The 16,918-nt window shown below is 42.9% G+C and overlaps 1 pseudogene; it reads right to left on the bottom strand.

The window, feature by feature from the left end:
* Positions 1–399: 399 nt before the first annotated feature.
* LOC130483424 (60S ribosomal protein L3-like) lies at positions 400–1,636 on the bottom strand (annotated as a pseudogene).
* Positions 1,637–16,918: the final 15,282 nt, after the last annotated feature.

The raw sequence follows: 16,918 nt of genomic DNA, 5'->3' as shown, positions 1-16,918 counted from the left end.
ACAATCACCTTCCCTTCCCCTCCCCACAACAGACACCCTGTGAGGTAGGTGGGGCTGAGAGAGCTCTAACAGAGCTGTAACTTGCCCAAGGTCACCCAGCTGGCTTCATGTGTAGGAGTGGGGAAACAAACCTGGTTCACTAGATTAGCCTCCGCTGCTCATGTGGAGGAGTGGGGAATCAAACCCGGTTCTCCAGATCAGTGTCCACCGCTCCAACCCACTGCTCTTAACCACTACACCACACAGGCCCAGCAGCTAACAGACACTTGCACATTTACTGTGGCCCTTATGAGTGCAGACCAATAGCTATATGCGTTTGAAACATACATTCATACTTTTTTACGGTTTATTTTGCTTTCTTTTCTTTTTATTTTTCTTTTTGAAAATATTTGTAGCTTATTAGAAACTACAGGCCAAATTACCACAATTTGCCAGAAACTGTGCTGCCTCTTCTTTGGCAAGACTGTCTTTCTTGAGTGGTCCCATAAAAGTGTTCTTTGCCTCTGCTGTCTGGACCAAACTTGGAAGTTGTGTCAATAAACTTCAAATCAATCTTCTCCAGGGCCCAACACTTGGTCTGCACAAGCAAGGACTTGCACAGAGTGAGAACTCTCTTCTTGGTCCCAACAACACAGCCTTCCAACATGATAAAGTCTTTGGTCACTTCACCATAACGAACAAACCCACCCAGAGGGTTGATGCTTTTGACTGATCATACTCTCTTGAAGCATTATTTTTGATCAGCTTGCCATCCCTTGGTTTAGTATCCCTGGCCAATCTTGTAGATCTTTTTATTGATTTCTGTGCGGTGATGATAGCCCTTCTGACCAGCTCGAGCTACAGAGAAGGCCACACGAGCAGGGTGCCATGCTCCAATGCAGGCCACTTTGCGCAGACCTCTGTGAGTCTTGCAGGGCAGCTTTTTGTTGTGCCACCTGCTGGTAACCCCTTTGTACCCCTTGCCAACACCAATGACATCTATCTTTTCATCTTGGCCAAAGGCAGTTGTTAATGGCCCTTGCTGCTCCAGCTTCTCCCAGGCCCAGTGTACTTTTTGAACCACAGTGCCACCATTCACCTGGATCTCCATCAGATGAGACATTTTTTGCTGCAGAAGAAGCCTGCGCATTTTGGTATGAGCTATAACCCTGATAACCTGGCAGTACTTCTTTATGCTGTTGAAGTCCCACTCCAGTTGCTTTCTGCCTTCATCACCCTGCCACTTCTTGCAGAAGCCTCCTTCTTGGACTTATGTCAGTTCTTATAAAGGTAACACTTGCACTCATCACTGATGTGCTCAGCAAAGATGGTCTTTGCTCAGCAAAGAAGTTGCGAAGGTCATGGGGAGTTTGCTCATAGCCCACAATACCCACAATGACCATGGGAGGGTTTCCCCTATAGTAACTGCCTCTACAACTTCTTTCTTGTTCACCTTGGATCCAGGCCTGACGACTTCACGAACAATGTGGGTCTTGCCAGCCTCATACCCAAGAAATGCAGTGAGGTGGATGGGCTTATTGGGGTCGTCCTTAGGGAAGCTCTTCACCTTGCCCCGATGGCGATGGCTGTGCTTATGAGGCAGAAAGCCCAAAGATCCATGTCTGGGAGCTGAGAACTTACGATGGGACATCTTGTCTCTGAGCTGGCATAGAAACTCCTTTCTTTCTGATTTTTGTCCCTCTTGGCCTTTTTAAACAAAGTGGCCATCTTACCAGCTGCACCGTAGAATAAAAAAGAACATCTTGGCCTACAAGGATGCATCTTCTGTTATTTCTGCAGTAGGCATTTATTTGCTGAAGCTACAAAGTTTGGCTTCAGCTATCATTCAAGCAGAGGAGCCTGGCAACTGAAGCATCAGTTAAAGGCCTTCATTATCTATTCCTTTCCTTAGTTTCCTTTTGAGACTGGGAACTTTCCAAGCCATCTGACTTCGCTGATAGCCTTAAGGAAGACAATGGTCTGGGAACCATCTAAAACAGTACCCATTATTAAAATCTTCACACTGCCTCATCAGTCACAGAATGATTCTGTCTCTTGTACAATCAATTAAGAAGTAAGAAAAATGTATTATTAAGTAATATTCCAAATTCTCAAATGTATGAAAATGATATAGTTCAGGCTACTTGTGTTTCCAAATATTTCCCTGGAATTCCCTGGAATAAATGCATTAAAACTTCTCAGATTGTGGTACAATGACTCACATAAGTTTGAATAGCATAGGCTGAGTTTCTGCTTGCTGTAGGTTTCTGGAGTGATTAGAATTCTATGTGATTTTAAAAATCCGACAAGAAAATCCCTTTTAAAAACACATAATTGTTTGCATTCTGAGGCTCCAGATATACGCAGGCTTAGTTGTGAGTAAGACCTTTTGAACTTCGTGGGATTTCCTTCTGCATAGAATTGTGCTTGTTAGTTCTTACAAAAATGTCATGCAGGTGATCATATTCTCTATCTAGGCATTCATTTTGTTCATTTCCTTTACCATAGACTCCAGAGAGAAACTGCACCTTCTTTGTAACCTAAAGTGAACCTTTTGACACAATCATGACAGTACATGAACTTTTCCTTGCTTTGGTAATCTCTTATTGCATTTGCCCATATTTAATAGTCTCATAAATTCAAATATGACATCAGAACTAGAACTTCTGGTTGAGGCTTATAAACCAAATTCTTTGGAGCAGCCAGGTGACTTGAAATTTCCAAGGCTTCTGATTTCTGCAGTAACCTTTAAGAAGACAGAAGTCTAGATACTTGCTGGATCAGTATAACTTCAAACTGCTTCTTTGGTCACAGCATAACAGCCCCTCTCTTGTAAGATCAAGTTGAACTAAGATCAATTTATATCAGTTAATAAGCCTAGATTTGAAACTTACATAAGATAGAGATTTTTAGAGAGACAAAGAAAGCATGCTATAGTAGTTAAACTGTCAGACTAGGAGCTGGGAGACCAAAGTTCATATCCCCACTCAGGGCCTGACTACATGATACATTCACACACACACACCCCGAAATGTTCCTAGGTCTGGCCAACAGATGTAAGCTTGGGTTCCATGCTCAGAACATGATTATGAGGCACATGGGGGTGAGGTTTGGGTGCATTTCAGCTCACTAGCCACACCGTTGTCATGCACAATCCTTCACTTCCACATCTGCCCATGCATAAGGCATTTAAAATTGTGAGTTATAACTACAGTTAACACGGGGAAGCAAGCATGTGAGTGTCAATATGTATTTCCTTTTCTTCTATTCTTGCTTTCTACACTTCCAGTAATTCAATAATTCCATAGCAGGACTCAGGGAAACTTAGTCCTACTAAGTAGAGTTCAGGTCTACCTTTATATCCCCCACCATGAAACAGTAGGTGACCCGGACCTGGTCTCTCCAAAGGCTTGAGGCATAAGTTGGAACAGATGCTCCTCATTGTCCAGCCCTAGGATACCGAGGTCACATTCTTGGACTCCAAATTCAGAGAAGATCTTAAGCAAGCTCTACTCAGATGCTTCTGGGATTATTGCATTTCCCCTCCTGGAGGGTGTCCTTGACATCTCTAAGGCTATTTGGGAAAAACCTGCTTCCATTCCAGCACCCTCCAGAAAGGTGGACAATATGTACAGTCAAACAGGAGGGTTGCCCCTTCCTGCTTACACACATGGTCACTTTGTTTCTAGTGACCAAGGAAATGCAGGCCACACATAGGCACTCTATGTCTGCTGATAAGGAGTGCAGAAAAGTTGATGCTGTGAGCCGTAAATTTTACTCCTGTTCTGCCTGAATCTCAGGATTGTTAATTACAAAGTGATCATGGGTGGGTGCCAACTTATCCTGTGGGAAAAAATGTCTATCTACCTTGATCTGCTCCGGTGAGGCTGATCCAAGCCGAAGTGATCCGTCGATCCAAACAATAGATAAATGCTGGGAGGCATGCCGCTGACTCTTCTGTGTGCACCATAGCATCATTGATTGTGCTGAGAAGATATGCATGGTTTAGGTACCCAGCTTTGCTGAATGATACTAGGAGCAGAGTGGAAGACCTTCCCTTTGAGGGCATCTCTTTGTTTTCCTCCAAGATGGATGAGAGGCTCTCACATAATTTTTTTTTTTTTTTAAGAACAGACTACACAATCATTTGGCATTACTCCTGGCACATCGCAACCGTACAAGCAAAGTACCAACAGCCTCCGCAGTATTAATTCAAATATTATATGTTGTGAGATATTCTTTTAAATATAGGTCAACTTCTTAGTTAACGACGTCAGCAAACATAAAGGGTAAGAATAAGGCTCCACAGCCAGGCTTCCACTTCCCTTCATCTAACCAAGGCAAGAATTTAAACTCAGGAATCAGGACCATCCTGCCATTATGCTGGATGAGGCAGCCCACCCTAGGTAGCATAGTCAGGGTTACCACTAAGATGAACAAATGGTAATTATTATTTACTTTATTGTTAGTTCCTTATTACCATTGGGGCTATCATTTGGATTTTTGCCTCAGACATCAAAATATCCACCTCTACAGGATTAAGAATTTGCAGGATTGAGAATTCATTGGTTTGACAGGGTATGAGTTTACTAGAGAGCAATTAAAAGTATCTAGTAGGAAACAACTGATAAGATATGTAGATAACATGGCAGCATGTGGAAGTTAATATTTAATCAAGAGTGCAGTTAGACAGGTGTAGCTTGTGGTGGAGGCAACAGCACAAAAGCTGCAAAACCAAGGGGGAGTAAAAAGCTTAGCTCTGACAGCAGAGATCACAAACCAGAGATCTGCTACTAATTTCCTTGTGTAGTCGAGTACCTCGCAACTGCGTGGTACTCGACTATGGCAGATAAGCCATGTCTCCTAGACAAATTGGATTTACAATGCCATCAGAAGCAGAGTTATACCCTTTTAAATCCATTAAAATCAAGATGCTTAGAAGGGTGTCACTGATTTGGATTGCACTGTTGTTCAGATTTTCTTGTGAGGAAATCTTCTGAGCGAGTCTGCTACACTCCAAGCTTCTAAAGGACACTGAAGTGCCAGTCCGAGTGGCTGAATTTCCCTCATCTCTGGTATTTCTGATCCAGAGTTTCAGTTATTGGATCTGGGAGACCTGGATATGAATCCACACACTGCCATGGAAGCTCACTAGATGATCCTGGGCCAGCTGCTCTCTCTCTCTCAGCTTACCTGATCCCACAGGGTTGTTGGGGGAATAAAATGGAGAAGGGGAGAATGTTGTGGGCTGGCTCTCAGGCTGGATAAGAGCTCTCGAAGGGATCCAGCCCATGGGCCTTATGTTTGATACCTCTTCCATCGAGTTTTCACGACGAGATGATCAGAGGTGGTTTGCTATTGCCTGCCTCTGTGTAGTGACCCTGGTACCCACATGAAGCCGCCTTATACTGAATCAGACCCTCAGTCCATCAAAGTCAGTATTGACTACTCAGACTGGCAGTGGCTGTCCAAGGTCTCAGGCAGAGATATTCCACATCATCTACTTGCCTAGTCCCTTTAACTGGAGATGCCGGGGATTGAACCTGGAATCTTCTACATGCCAAACAGATGCTCTACCACTGAGCTACGGCCCTTCCCGTGTTCGTTGGTGGTCTCCCATCAAAATACTGACCAGGGCCAAGCCTGCCTAGCTTCCAAGATCTGATGAGATCAGACTAGCCTGGGCTATCCAAGTCAGGGCTGCTTCCTCCTGGCAACCCCCATATCCTTTCTCCCTTTCCTGTCTCATTCTGTCCTTCTCAGCTATTCACCAGCCTACATTCTATCTGCCTCCCATCTTCAGCTCTGTTATTCATTTATATCATTTATACCCCACCTTTCTCCACAGTGGAGCCAAAGCAGCTCATATCATTCTCCTTTTTATCCTCTCAACATCCCTGTGAGGTAGGTTAGGCTGAAAGTGTGTGACTGGCCCAACACCACCTAGTGAGCTTTCATGACAGACTGGTGATTTGGTGATTAAAATGTAGACTGGAGATAATTTGTACTTTTGCAAGATCGCCAGGCCCCACCTGGAGGTAGGCTCCAAGGATTCTCGAAATCATTCTCTGCCCTAAAAGGGAGCATTAGCAGGCATAGATTGGGAGCCTGGATCTCCGTCCCAGTATCACAACAATGCATTACAGTAGAGTGGCACACTGGATGCCCTTTATCCTGGCAGAAAATTGAACAGAACAGATATGAGTCTGCCAGGAAGGCAGCTAGTCTTTTAAAACTCATCTTTTGCTCCCTTGGGGAGATTAATATTGGCTGCTCCCAGTGTGTTCACCCACAGGTAGATGGCCCCGGAAAAAAGGGTGTTGGTTAAGAAGGCTCTAAGTGCTACAGAGGAAGCCTCGGTGTTTTTTCTTAACTCAATTAACTCAGTTCACTCAATTACCTTGTTATACACTGCCCTCAGGAGCCCATTTGAATATGCAGGGATAGCTGTGGAGGAGCCAAGGACAGCCACTGGGGAAACACTCGGCAGGATTTTAAATGTCTCCGTTGCCTGTGGAATTCAGGAGCAGAATCTTGCAGCCCAATCAGTTACTGCCTTATAGTGGGCAGGGGTAGCGTATCTATCTACTAAATGCTCAAAAACTCTCTTGGGAATGGCCGGTGCTTTGATGGACCCTGGACTTTGGAGGGTGGACTCTATGGCATCACAACACTCCCTTCCCTTGTCCTCCCCAGGTACCACTCCCAAATGTTCAGGAATTTTCTAATCTGGAGCTGGCAACTATAGTCTCTTTCTGGAATATTTCAGTCCACATCTGGCTGGTTCTGGGGGCACCTTTGGGTTAATTTACAAAGCCAAATTTAGTTCTATACCTGGGGAGTTGCCTAAATAGGTAGGTGGTCCAGTTATGCTGCTTTTATCATCTGCACAGAAATAACCCAGTTTCCTATTGGGTAAAGTGATGATTGCGTTTGTCACTAGTCAAAAGACTGCAATGTTACAAAACTTGCATGACAGAATTAGCTCAGAAGCAGGCATGCAATGTGTGAAATAAGAGTAGTTGTTCAAATATTAATGACATTGATAAGACAATTATGGTCAGAAGTACTATATAGGTTTAAAGCTGCCAGGCCTCTCATCATTGCTCCAAGCAGTGGCAGGAGGATTAAAAAAAACAAACAAACTGGTGTCACCATCTGCATCACTATGGTAACGTCTAAGAGAAACCCAGAATGGCATGGGGTAGCTCTAGGAATTGCTGGAAGCTCTATGGTAAACCATAGCGTTTCTGGCAATTCTTAGTTACTATATATCACTTCGAGTTGTGAGAATGAACCATGTATCCTCCATGATGAGGACAGATCAGATCATTGCTCTCTGTGCAAGAGAAGTGCTGAATCAGAATCTGACACCTGGAATTATCTGTAACTTCATGCCAATGCACTAAGCAGCCTCATGGTTTCTTTGATATAAATGCCCCTCCAGCTGCTATTTTCATATGGCAGGATGAAAAGCCAGCATGGTTAAGAGCTGCAGACTCTAATCTGGAGAACTGAGTTTGATTCCCCACTCCTCCACATGAAACCTGCTGGTGACCTTGGGCCAGTCACAGTTCTCTCAGAACACTCTCAGCCCACCCAGAGGCAGGCAATGGCAAACCACCTCTGGACGTATTGGGTTGCCATAAATCAACCCAATGACTTGACAGCAAAATCACACACACAGAGGATAAAAGGCAGGAAACCTTCTTATTCATGAATTAAAAAAACAGTGGGGAAGAATCTATTTTTACTGAATTAAACTGATTTTAGTGCTTTGTTCACTAATTTTTGTTCAGTTTTACTCACTGTAGTTTGCATGTTTTAGGCTATTATTGTGTTGTTTTAATTGTGCAATCTGCCTTGAGTCTGAGTGAGAAAGGTGATATAAAAGACATGAAATAAAGATATGAAATGAAATAATTTTAGGTGTTTGCACTTCCGTTTCCTGCTTTCTTAAATTTACATTGAGATTGGCAGAAGTCATTTTTATTTTCACTAATCAGGCAAGACTTCACTTTTCAAAGGACTTCTCCTTGCCTGGGGGGGGGGAGGGCTGAGTTTTGCACAGCATCACATGATGCCACTTTTAGTCAAGTAACCAGAAATAATATCACATGTTGCTAGCAATGCTCTAAAAGGTAAAGGTTCCCTGTGCAAGCACCGGGTCATTCCTGACCCATGGGGTGATGTCACATCCCGACGTTTCCAAGGCAGAATTTGTTTGCGGGGTGGTTTGCCAGTGCCTTCCCCAGTCATCTTCCCTTTACCCCCAAACAAGCTGGGTACTCATTTTACCGACCTCGGAAGGATGGAAGGCTGAAGTCAACCTTGAGCTGGCCACCTGAAACCAATTTCCATTGGGATTGAACTCAATGCTCTAGCAATTCCTTAAAACTCTCTGGTTTTGCAGGTTTGCTAGAGCATCCCCGAAATCTGTGACATCACTTCCAGTTGCATGACTAGAAATGTCATTGCAGTGTTGCTGCAATGTCATTTTGGGGGGCCTAATTTCTCCAGCTGCTGCACCAAGCAGTGAACAGGTCTTCCTCTATAGCTACAGCAGGAGACCTGGTCTCTCTACCTTTTCTATCCTACTACATGAATCCAGCAATGTGTAAACAGTTTTGTGGAAACAATGGGTCCCCTTGCTCAGTCAGTAGCTATATGCACAAAAATGTGTTGTTCACAAGATTCCCAGTTCTGGCACCTGATACCAGGTATTGCTTATGCTGCCCTTCATATTGGCTAAGGACTGCAAATACTCCTGCTGATAACACAGATCACAGATTAATATCAGCAGTCTCTCTTCTCAAGGAAATGGTAGGTTAAAGCTGGCAAAGTTGCCAAACCTCCCTGCACACAGACGTCCTTTCATTTAGGTTGATATTGCACATGAAGATTTTTTAAACAGGGTTCAAGTAGGCTGTGAGAGTTCATTGGCTTGCCTCCTCCCTATACGTATGTTTGTTTACGCTGCTGCTTCAACAGAGCTCATTGGTCAAGGAATGGGTAACCTTTAAAGCATAGGTATTTTAACATACTTTAACAAAGCTCTTAAGCACTTAAAGTCGTTGGCATGGCCACCTTTTTAAAAAACTAGTCATCTCTTCCCTTGCAAGAACCGCTAATATTTTAGCAATCCATCTGATTAGAGCTGGCGTCTCATGGTTACACCACTCTGTGTATTCAGCCAGCCAGAATGAGAAATTGAGGTAAAGAGTCAGATTTTATCTTTGATTTCAGCAATTCTTAGGCCAGCATAGAGAACAAAGCTGTACCAGGTGTTCTATTTCGTTGCTTATTGCTTGCCTAAGGTTTCACACTGCTTGGGGCATTTCTATGTCATGGGGAGGGAGGTAAAGTGCACCCCTACACTTATGTCCTCAGTAACACTCAGCCAGTAGCCAGTTGTTCATTCTAATTTATGGAGATGACAAAGATTTCCTGCATTATGTTAATGCGTATGCCTTGCTTCAGCTCTGTTTCGCTTGTTTTTATTGCATTGTTCCATCCCTGTTGACTGGATTGACTTGCATTGTATAATCAATGTGTCTCAGTAAGAAAGACAGACTATAAATAACAAATTAACAAAAAAAGTAAACATGGGAAGCCATGCTATCAAGTATGTAACTTGCTATCTCTATATCTATAAATCTATCTATATCTATAAGCACTGACCTGGATGGGCCACGCTAGCCCAATCTCATCAGATCTCAGAAGCTAAGCAGTACTTGGATGGGAGAGCACAAAGGAAGTCCAGGGTCGCTATGCAAAGGCAGGCAATGGCAAACCACCTCTGATTGTTTCTTGCCTTGAAAACCCTATGGGATTGCTATAAATCGGCTGTAACTTGACAGCGCTTTCTACCACAGTATGTATAAATATGATCAGACTATACAATCAGGAATCTAACATTCACTGGAGTGTAGGCTCCTGTTCCATTTGTACACCACTAAGGTTATATCTGTAAAGGATATGACTGGCTTTTAACAACTTTAACATGAAGAAAGATCTCCATGTTTTCAAATTTATAGAAAAGCTCAGTGACCATAAAAGAAGCCTTCAAGTGAGGGACACTGGAAAAAAGAAGCAACTGATGTAGTTCAGGACAAGTAAAGTACTGGGGATTGCAACAGAGCCCAGGCTGTTCAGATATTGACCCTTATTCACACCGAGGACATATTTTCACCAGAAAACACTAAACCAGTTGTCTTCTGCACGTGTACTTGGAACCATCACTAACATATACCCCCAAGCATGCATACAAAGAATTGCAAACCTAGAATTTAGCTGAGTTCAATTCCAAACAGATAAAGAATTAAGCCAGGATTCTTCAGTGTTGCACCTGTGAATACACTTTGCCAGGTGCTTTTGTGAAGGCAGAACTAGTGACTGGCAGCCTTCATAAAAATAAGGGGGCTTTTCACGTGGATCCTCCACACCACTCACTGGAGGAGGATCCAGAGTCCTGTAAACAGGACCAGTGGATCAGCTGTGAAGCAGTAGGAGCTAGGGAGCATCCAAGAAACCATTTCCACCTTTAGTCATCTTTTGTGTTTTATTCTCCGTTTCCCCCATTGATGGTCTTCTTCTGTGTGTTTCCTTTTATGTGTGTGTGCTTGGTTCCTCCTGTGGCAGCCATTTTTTAGTGGTGCCTACCTCCCACCTCAAAATTCCAGATTCCCACAAGCTCAAAAAGGTTGGGGACCCCTGGATTAGGTTGTTATACATGTATGACATTCCCACTGACTTCATGTATGACCACTCTGGGTCATGCTTTCTTACATGCCTCCCAGAATCATGACAGATCCTCATCAATGCATGTAGATCAGGTCTGCACAGATTGTGATTTGCAAAGTCAAATACAGCCCATGCATAGTAATGCACAAGCCAAGTGTTTTTTGCTGTCTGTCTGACACTGTGAAACATGGAGCGGTCAGATCAGAAAATATGAATGCCGAGCTGTGATTGACACATTATAAGTCATATAAACTTGAGGTATACCCTTAAGGTCTTATGAACACAGAGCAAAATCTCTGCCCAGAGCCATACTCTTAATATAACATAGCAAACACTCAGCAGCATGACTTGGCTCACAGCAGAGGCACTGCTCTGGAATGACATATCATGCAAAGAAAATCTCAGTGTGATATTATTATTCAAAATTTTCATTGCTTGGCCAGGAATCAGGCACTAGGCGCCATAAAAGTAATCCAACAAACAAAACATACATACACAGAAAAGGGAAGGTTGCTACGAAGGGAAATGTGAACAGAAGGGGGCAGACACCACCAGTGAATGCTACCCGTTCAGGGCCAGCACTAGGGCAAGCCTTCAGAGGTGGCTCCTGACAGGAAAGAAACATAGACTAGACTAGTCTTGTCAATCTTTCATCTCTTCTTTGCAAGAGAAGTTGTTATCATGTTTCACAACTCGACCTCTCCTAGCTCCTCCTATGTAATGCCCCAGAGCTGGAGGATTTCGCCTGGCCTCTTCTACTCCCACCTCATGAGAAGGGAGTGAGGCTCAGTCATCACTGAGGATTCCTGAGGTTGTAACACATTGCAGTTTGGAGGGATGGGCCGTGGATCTGATTAAGAGCTGTGCCATATTTTCTAGTTAACTGGTTTCCATCTTAGAACTTTGCTCCTGTTGTCATTAGGTGGGCGGGTGGGTAGGAGGTAGCAGTTTTAAACACATTTGTATCAGCTGGAGATGTGGGAACATTTCAAGTGGGAAAAGCATAACATATAAATGGTGGTGATGTTCAGTAAGACAAATGAAGATTCCCCATATCATAATGAAAGCACTTGAAAGACTAAGGCTGAAATCATACATTCATTTTTAAGTAGAGGGCTGTCTGAGGCCCTATTGAAAAAGCTGGTTGACCAGACTCATGAATTCCTCAAAGTGGAGGGTTTCTAATGGATGACATACCATGAATAACCAATGTCTTTACCATCAGAAGATCCCGCAGTCTTTTTCAGAATCCATCCCCTCCCAGCCTGGGATCAATAATGCAATTTACTTTTTTAAAAAATCTGTTCATTTATCACCTTAGAAGCCTTGAGGTGTAGTAAGGAGTACAGGCTTTGTCCTGTCTAATTGTCTCAATAAAAGAAAGGAATTTTAGGCATCTTTACTATAGCTTTGTAAGGAAGATTAAGAATTTTAGTATGCAGAGTGATCTGGCCACATTGCACACTGCACATTATTATGATTAGCTTCAGTTATAATCTCCCTTTCTCACTGAGACTCAGGGCAGTGTAGAAATATAAGAACTATTCAGTCGATCATCAAGCGAATTAGTAAGTATGGTACGTAAGCACACATGAACACACATGAAGCTGCCTTATACTGAATCAGACCCTTGGTCCATCCAAGTCAGTATTGTCTACTCAGACCAGCAGCGGCTCTCCAGGGTCTTGGGCAGGGGTCGTTCCCATCACCTACTTGCCTAGTCCCTTTAACTGGGGATTGAACCTGGGACCTTCTGCATGCCAAGCAGAGGCTCTACCACTGAGCCACGGCCCCTCCCCAAACCAAGTTTCAAAAACAAATGCCCTGTAGGAAAAAAATAAAAGCACAAAACTTGAAGTCACTATTTTTTTTTAATTGTCCCTAGGGTCAGTTCTGCACCCCTTTGAGGTCTGCGCCCTAGGCGGCCGCCTGGTTCATCTAATGGCAGCACCAGCCCCGAGAAGAGGGGACTCCACCCCACCCCAAAACCCAGCCAGCCCCGGGTCCTCACAGGCAGGTAGGCAGGTGAAATTTATTGTGTGAGGCCAAAGGCCATAGCTATATAACAATAAATGAAAACACAGCAAGGCTAAAATTGTCGGGACCAGGGCATAACAGCTTGCAGCAAATTAAACATCAGAATGAGAGATTGGCGCAAATCCTCTTGGCTGCCAACGCATACAGTGACGTCATACAGGTGACATAATGATCCTCATCCGATAAAAGATAAATATTTTTGTCTGTCCCTGAATGCAGGGCTAGCCTAGCTAAAATGGCTGCAAGAAACATAGCCTTGGGAATTGAGTAAAGGTCACAAGACAGGAACTCTAGCTGCTTACTTATCTCATTTGGAATCACCTGACGTCCACAGAGCATTTATGCGTGCCAGGTTTAATATTCTTCCATCAGCCATTTTATATGGTAGATACAAGAGAATTCCTCTGTGACTGGAATTGTCCATGCATGGTTGGGGTTCCTGAATACTTAATTCATATGTTACTGCACTGTACGTTTTACTTGAGGCCGAGGAATGTTTATATCAGACCTTTGTTGTCAAGTGCTCAGAGTTTCTCAGACCAGCAGTTGGTGGTGTATCTTTTATCAGAATTTTTTTTTATTACTCAACAAGTAGCCAGATACCTGCTAGCTGTATCAAGGATATGCGAACTGCTTGTACGCACTCCTAGATGTTACTGAGTTATTTTAATGCTTCTATAGACTATTTGGTTTTTGTAATCTTGTTTTATAAATATGGTGTGGTAAATGCCTAATAAAAGTGATGATGATGATGACAGGGCATAGTGAGGAAGGCCCTCCTATCCCAGGGCTCCACAGATAGATACTCGTCGATCAGCTGGTATATGCTCAAAACAGCCTGCTAAATGGCAGTTGTCATAGTTTGAAATCTGAGGGCTTATAGTTTGAAATCTGAGGGCTTCTAAGCTTGTAGAAGGTGATGCTGGACAAATAAGAAGCTGTGGTGTGATCCCGTTTTAGGCAAAGTATGATAAAAAATTTTTTAAATCTAACAGCAAACATTCCCAGTAAAACGGAATAATGCTGTTGGGGCTAAGCAATTACAGGTATGAGAAAAACTATTCGATCACTGAGCAGAGTACAAAGTACGATAAGACAATTCAGTCTAACACCAAATATTCTTAATAATACAAAATAATGCAATAGGGATAGGATGGGACTGAAGAATTGTTGGCTAAGGCAACAAATCAATGTAGCAAAAGTTTATCCCATATAGTCACCTCCTGAGATGATCCATTATACTTTAGTTCTGTTCATTTTACTGTGAATTATCTCACTGAGACAGGCGGCCTTTCACAATTTGGCTGGTGGGAACCCATACCTTATCTCACTTCAGTTCTTGATTGGTTCTTGCTAGATACCCAGACTACTTTGAAGGTCACAACAGCAATGCAATTAGCTGTAGCCACAGAGGGGAGCTAAAAGGCACAAAGAATCTTGAAGCACAAAATAACTGAGGTCACCAAGTCCAGATTCAGAGAATGGGCCAATTCCTTTAAGGAGGAAAAAGCCACCAGTCACTCCTATTACTATGTATTCAGTGATTAAAAAGGAGGTGAATATTAGCCAAGTTAGTCTGTGATTTTAATAGACCTATAGCACAGTGAGGTATAGAAAGTTTTCCTGTTCACTTCATCGTCATGCCAGGTAAAGCTTCACAGTCTAGATTTTTGTTGTGACTGCAGAGCAAGATCAGGGGGGGGGGGGAAATTAAGTCACCGCATTAGTTTTTTGAGACAATTAAGTCCTCCCTAGAGTTCTTGAACTGAATTGTCAACCCCTTCTCTGAAACCAACTGCCACTCTCTTCCTTCCCTAGGGGCTTTCACTTCAAACATTAATCTACTGCTGTCCCTTTGGGCCCAGAACTCCCCTTCTCCATAGAAACATTCAGCCTTCTGCACTTATGTTCACAGGCATTCTATCATCTTATAGCAACCTGAACTTCAGCTCATTACTTCAGATAATTGATAACCTAGCCCCAGTGGGAGGCAGAGGGACAGCAAAAGGAACAGATAGTGGGGAAATAAGATCCTAACCAACTGGGAATCATTATGTGCTTCCTGTTTGTTATCTCTCTGAGTTTGACAACACCAATTTAATTGCAACAGTCTACTAGAGAGAAAGAACTCATTGGAATACTGCCTATCCTTTCTGCGCCTGTTTGACTGTGTACAACTAGAGGGTGTGGAAGATCATCCAGAAATCCAAGGAATGAGCACTAGCTGTTATCTCTGTGTAACTTCCACTCTTCCCACTTCTTGATAGCATCCTCAAACACACACCCTTTAAAACATGTATATTGCAAAATGTGCCTTGAGCCTTACTTATAATTACCACACAAAGGTGTGCACTGTATGTTTGCCCACTTTGAACACCATTAACAGAAGGAATTGCTTCCATCAGCTGGGCCTTTGGGTGCATCAGGATATGTTACGTAGGCAAACTTCATTTGAGCCATCGATCCCATTAGCCTAAAGGAGAAACTTGGCTGATGCTGTTTCTACATCATAGCGGAGAAATAAGACGGAGACTGGCCTCTTGCAAACTTCTAGGTCCCCAACCTTTTCGAGCCAGCGGGGACCTTTGTCCCTACCACCCTTTGTCAGAATTCCAATCACAAAAATGGCTGCCACAATAGGTGCAACCAACCACAAAATGTCAGGGATCAAGGTTATATACAAGTTGAAAAGTAACTCAGCATTTCAGGCAGAAGGTGTTTAACATGATGCCTTTCAATCTGCACAGCCAATCAGAAGCCCTGTTGGGCAAAAGCCACACCTAGCCCCCCCCCCACTTTCTAAAAGCACTTGGCAAGTGTCAGCAGGCGCCATGGCACCCACAGGCACCATGTTTGGGACCCTGTTCTACTTTATTGCTATTTACCACTCTGGTGACATTTCGATTCCCTCCAGCTTCCCATGCCAGAAACTTGGAAGTGAAGCAACATTATAGAAAATGTGCCTGTCATGGATACCTGAAGGTAGCATTACTGGTTTTGTACAGTAACTGCTATTCATGTACCACATTGATCCAGTACTGGCAATCAGCACTGGGATTGACCCAATTATGAATTGGTTTGTGGGTATGCAGCTACAACAGTTCCCCAACCTCCCCAGAAGTATAAAAAGTATTCAGATGTATTCTGACCCAGCCTAGGAATCTCAGAAACTAAAAAATCCTTCATTACCATTTGTCTGAATATGGCACACAAAACATTAATATAAATTCTCAACACTTAGAATGTTTCATTTTACTCTTATGGATAAATGGTCAAGTCAGACTGTCAGGGAGATTTCAGGTTTAAACTTGGCAGGTGAAAAGGCAACAGGAATGAGGGAAATTCTGTATAGCTACATATAACGGATAGTTTGTCACAAGAATATAGCTGTTTTGTTCTACCAACAGGTGTTTGTAACTGTTGAGAGAGATCACTTAGATAAAGTGGCATAAGCTTATTTGACACAAAAATTCTAGTTTGTGGAGGCAGGAACATACACACAGCTCCCAGTTTGCCTTCTTTAACACTTGACAGGGATCACCCCCTTTCCTTGGAGTTATTTCCCTCAGGGAAGGACAACCAGTTTCATTTCCCTATCTCAGGATCCTCCCTTTTGGTTGATGATGGAGCCAAGGAATAGAAAATCTTGAACAACTTCTGTTTCCTCATTGTCAACCTTAAAGTTGATAATTCCCCAATAGTCACTAATTTTTTCTTCCTGATGTTCAGCTGTAGTCCTGCTTTGGCACTTTCTCCTTTAACCTTCATCAACAGTCATTTCAAGTCTTTAATATTTTCTGCCAGTAATGTGGTATCATCTCCATATCTCAAATTGTTAATGTTCCTTCCATCAATTTTCACTCCATTTTCATTTAAATTTAATCCAGCTTTCCTTATAATGTCCTGGATGTAGATTGAACAGAAAGGGAGATAAAATACATCCTTGTCTGACACCTTTGCCAATTGGAAACCATTCTGTTTCTCCATATTCTGTCCAAAGTTCAGGCTGCGCATCAAAACAATCAGATGTTGTGGCACACCCATTTCTTTCAAAACCAACCACAGCTTTACATGACCCACACAGTCAAAAGCTTTGCTGTAATCTATGAAACAGAAGCTGATTTTCTTCTGAAATTCTTTCATATGCTCCAGTAACAAA

This window comes from Euleptes europaea, chromosome 10 (assembly GCF_029931775.1).
Source record: "Euleptes europaea isolate rEulEur1 chromosome 10, rEulEur1.hap1, whole genome shotgun sequence".
Taxonomy (NCBI): Eukaryota; Metazoa; Chordata; class Lepidosauria; order Squamata; family Sphaerodactylidae; genus Euleptes; species Euleptes europaea.
This window is presented reverse-complemented; position numbering and strand designations above follow the sequence as displayed.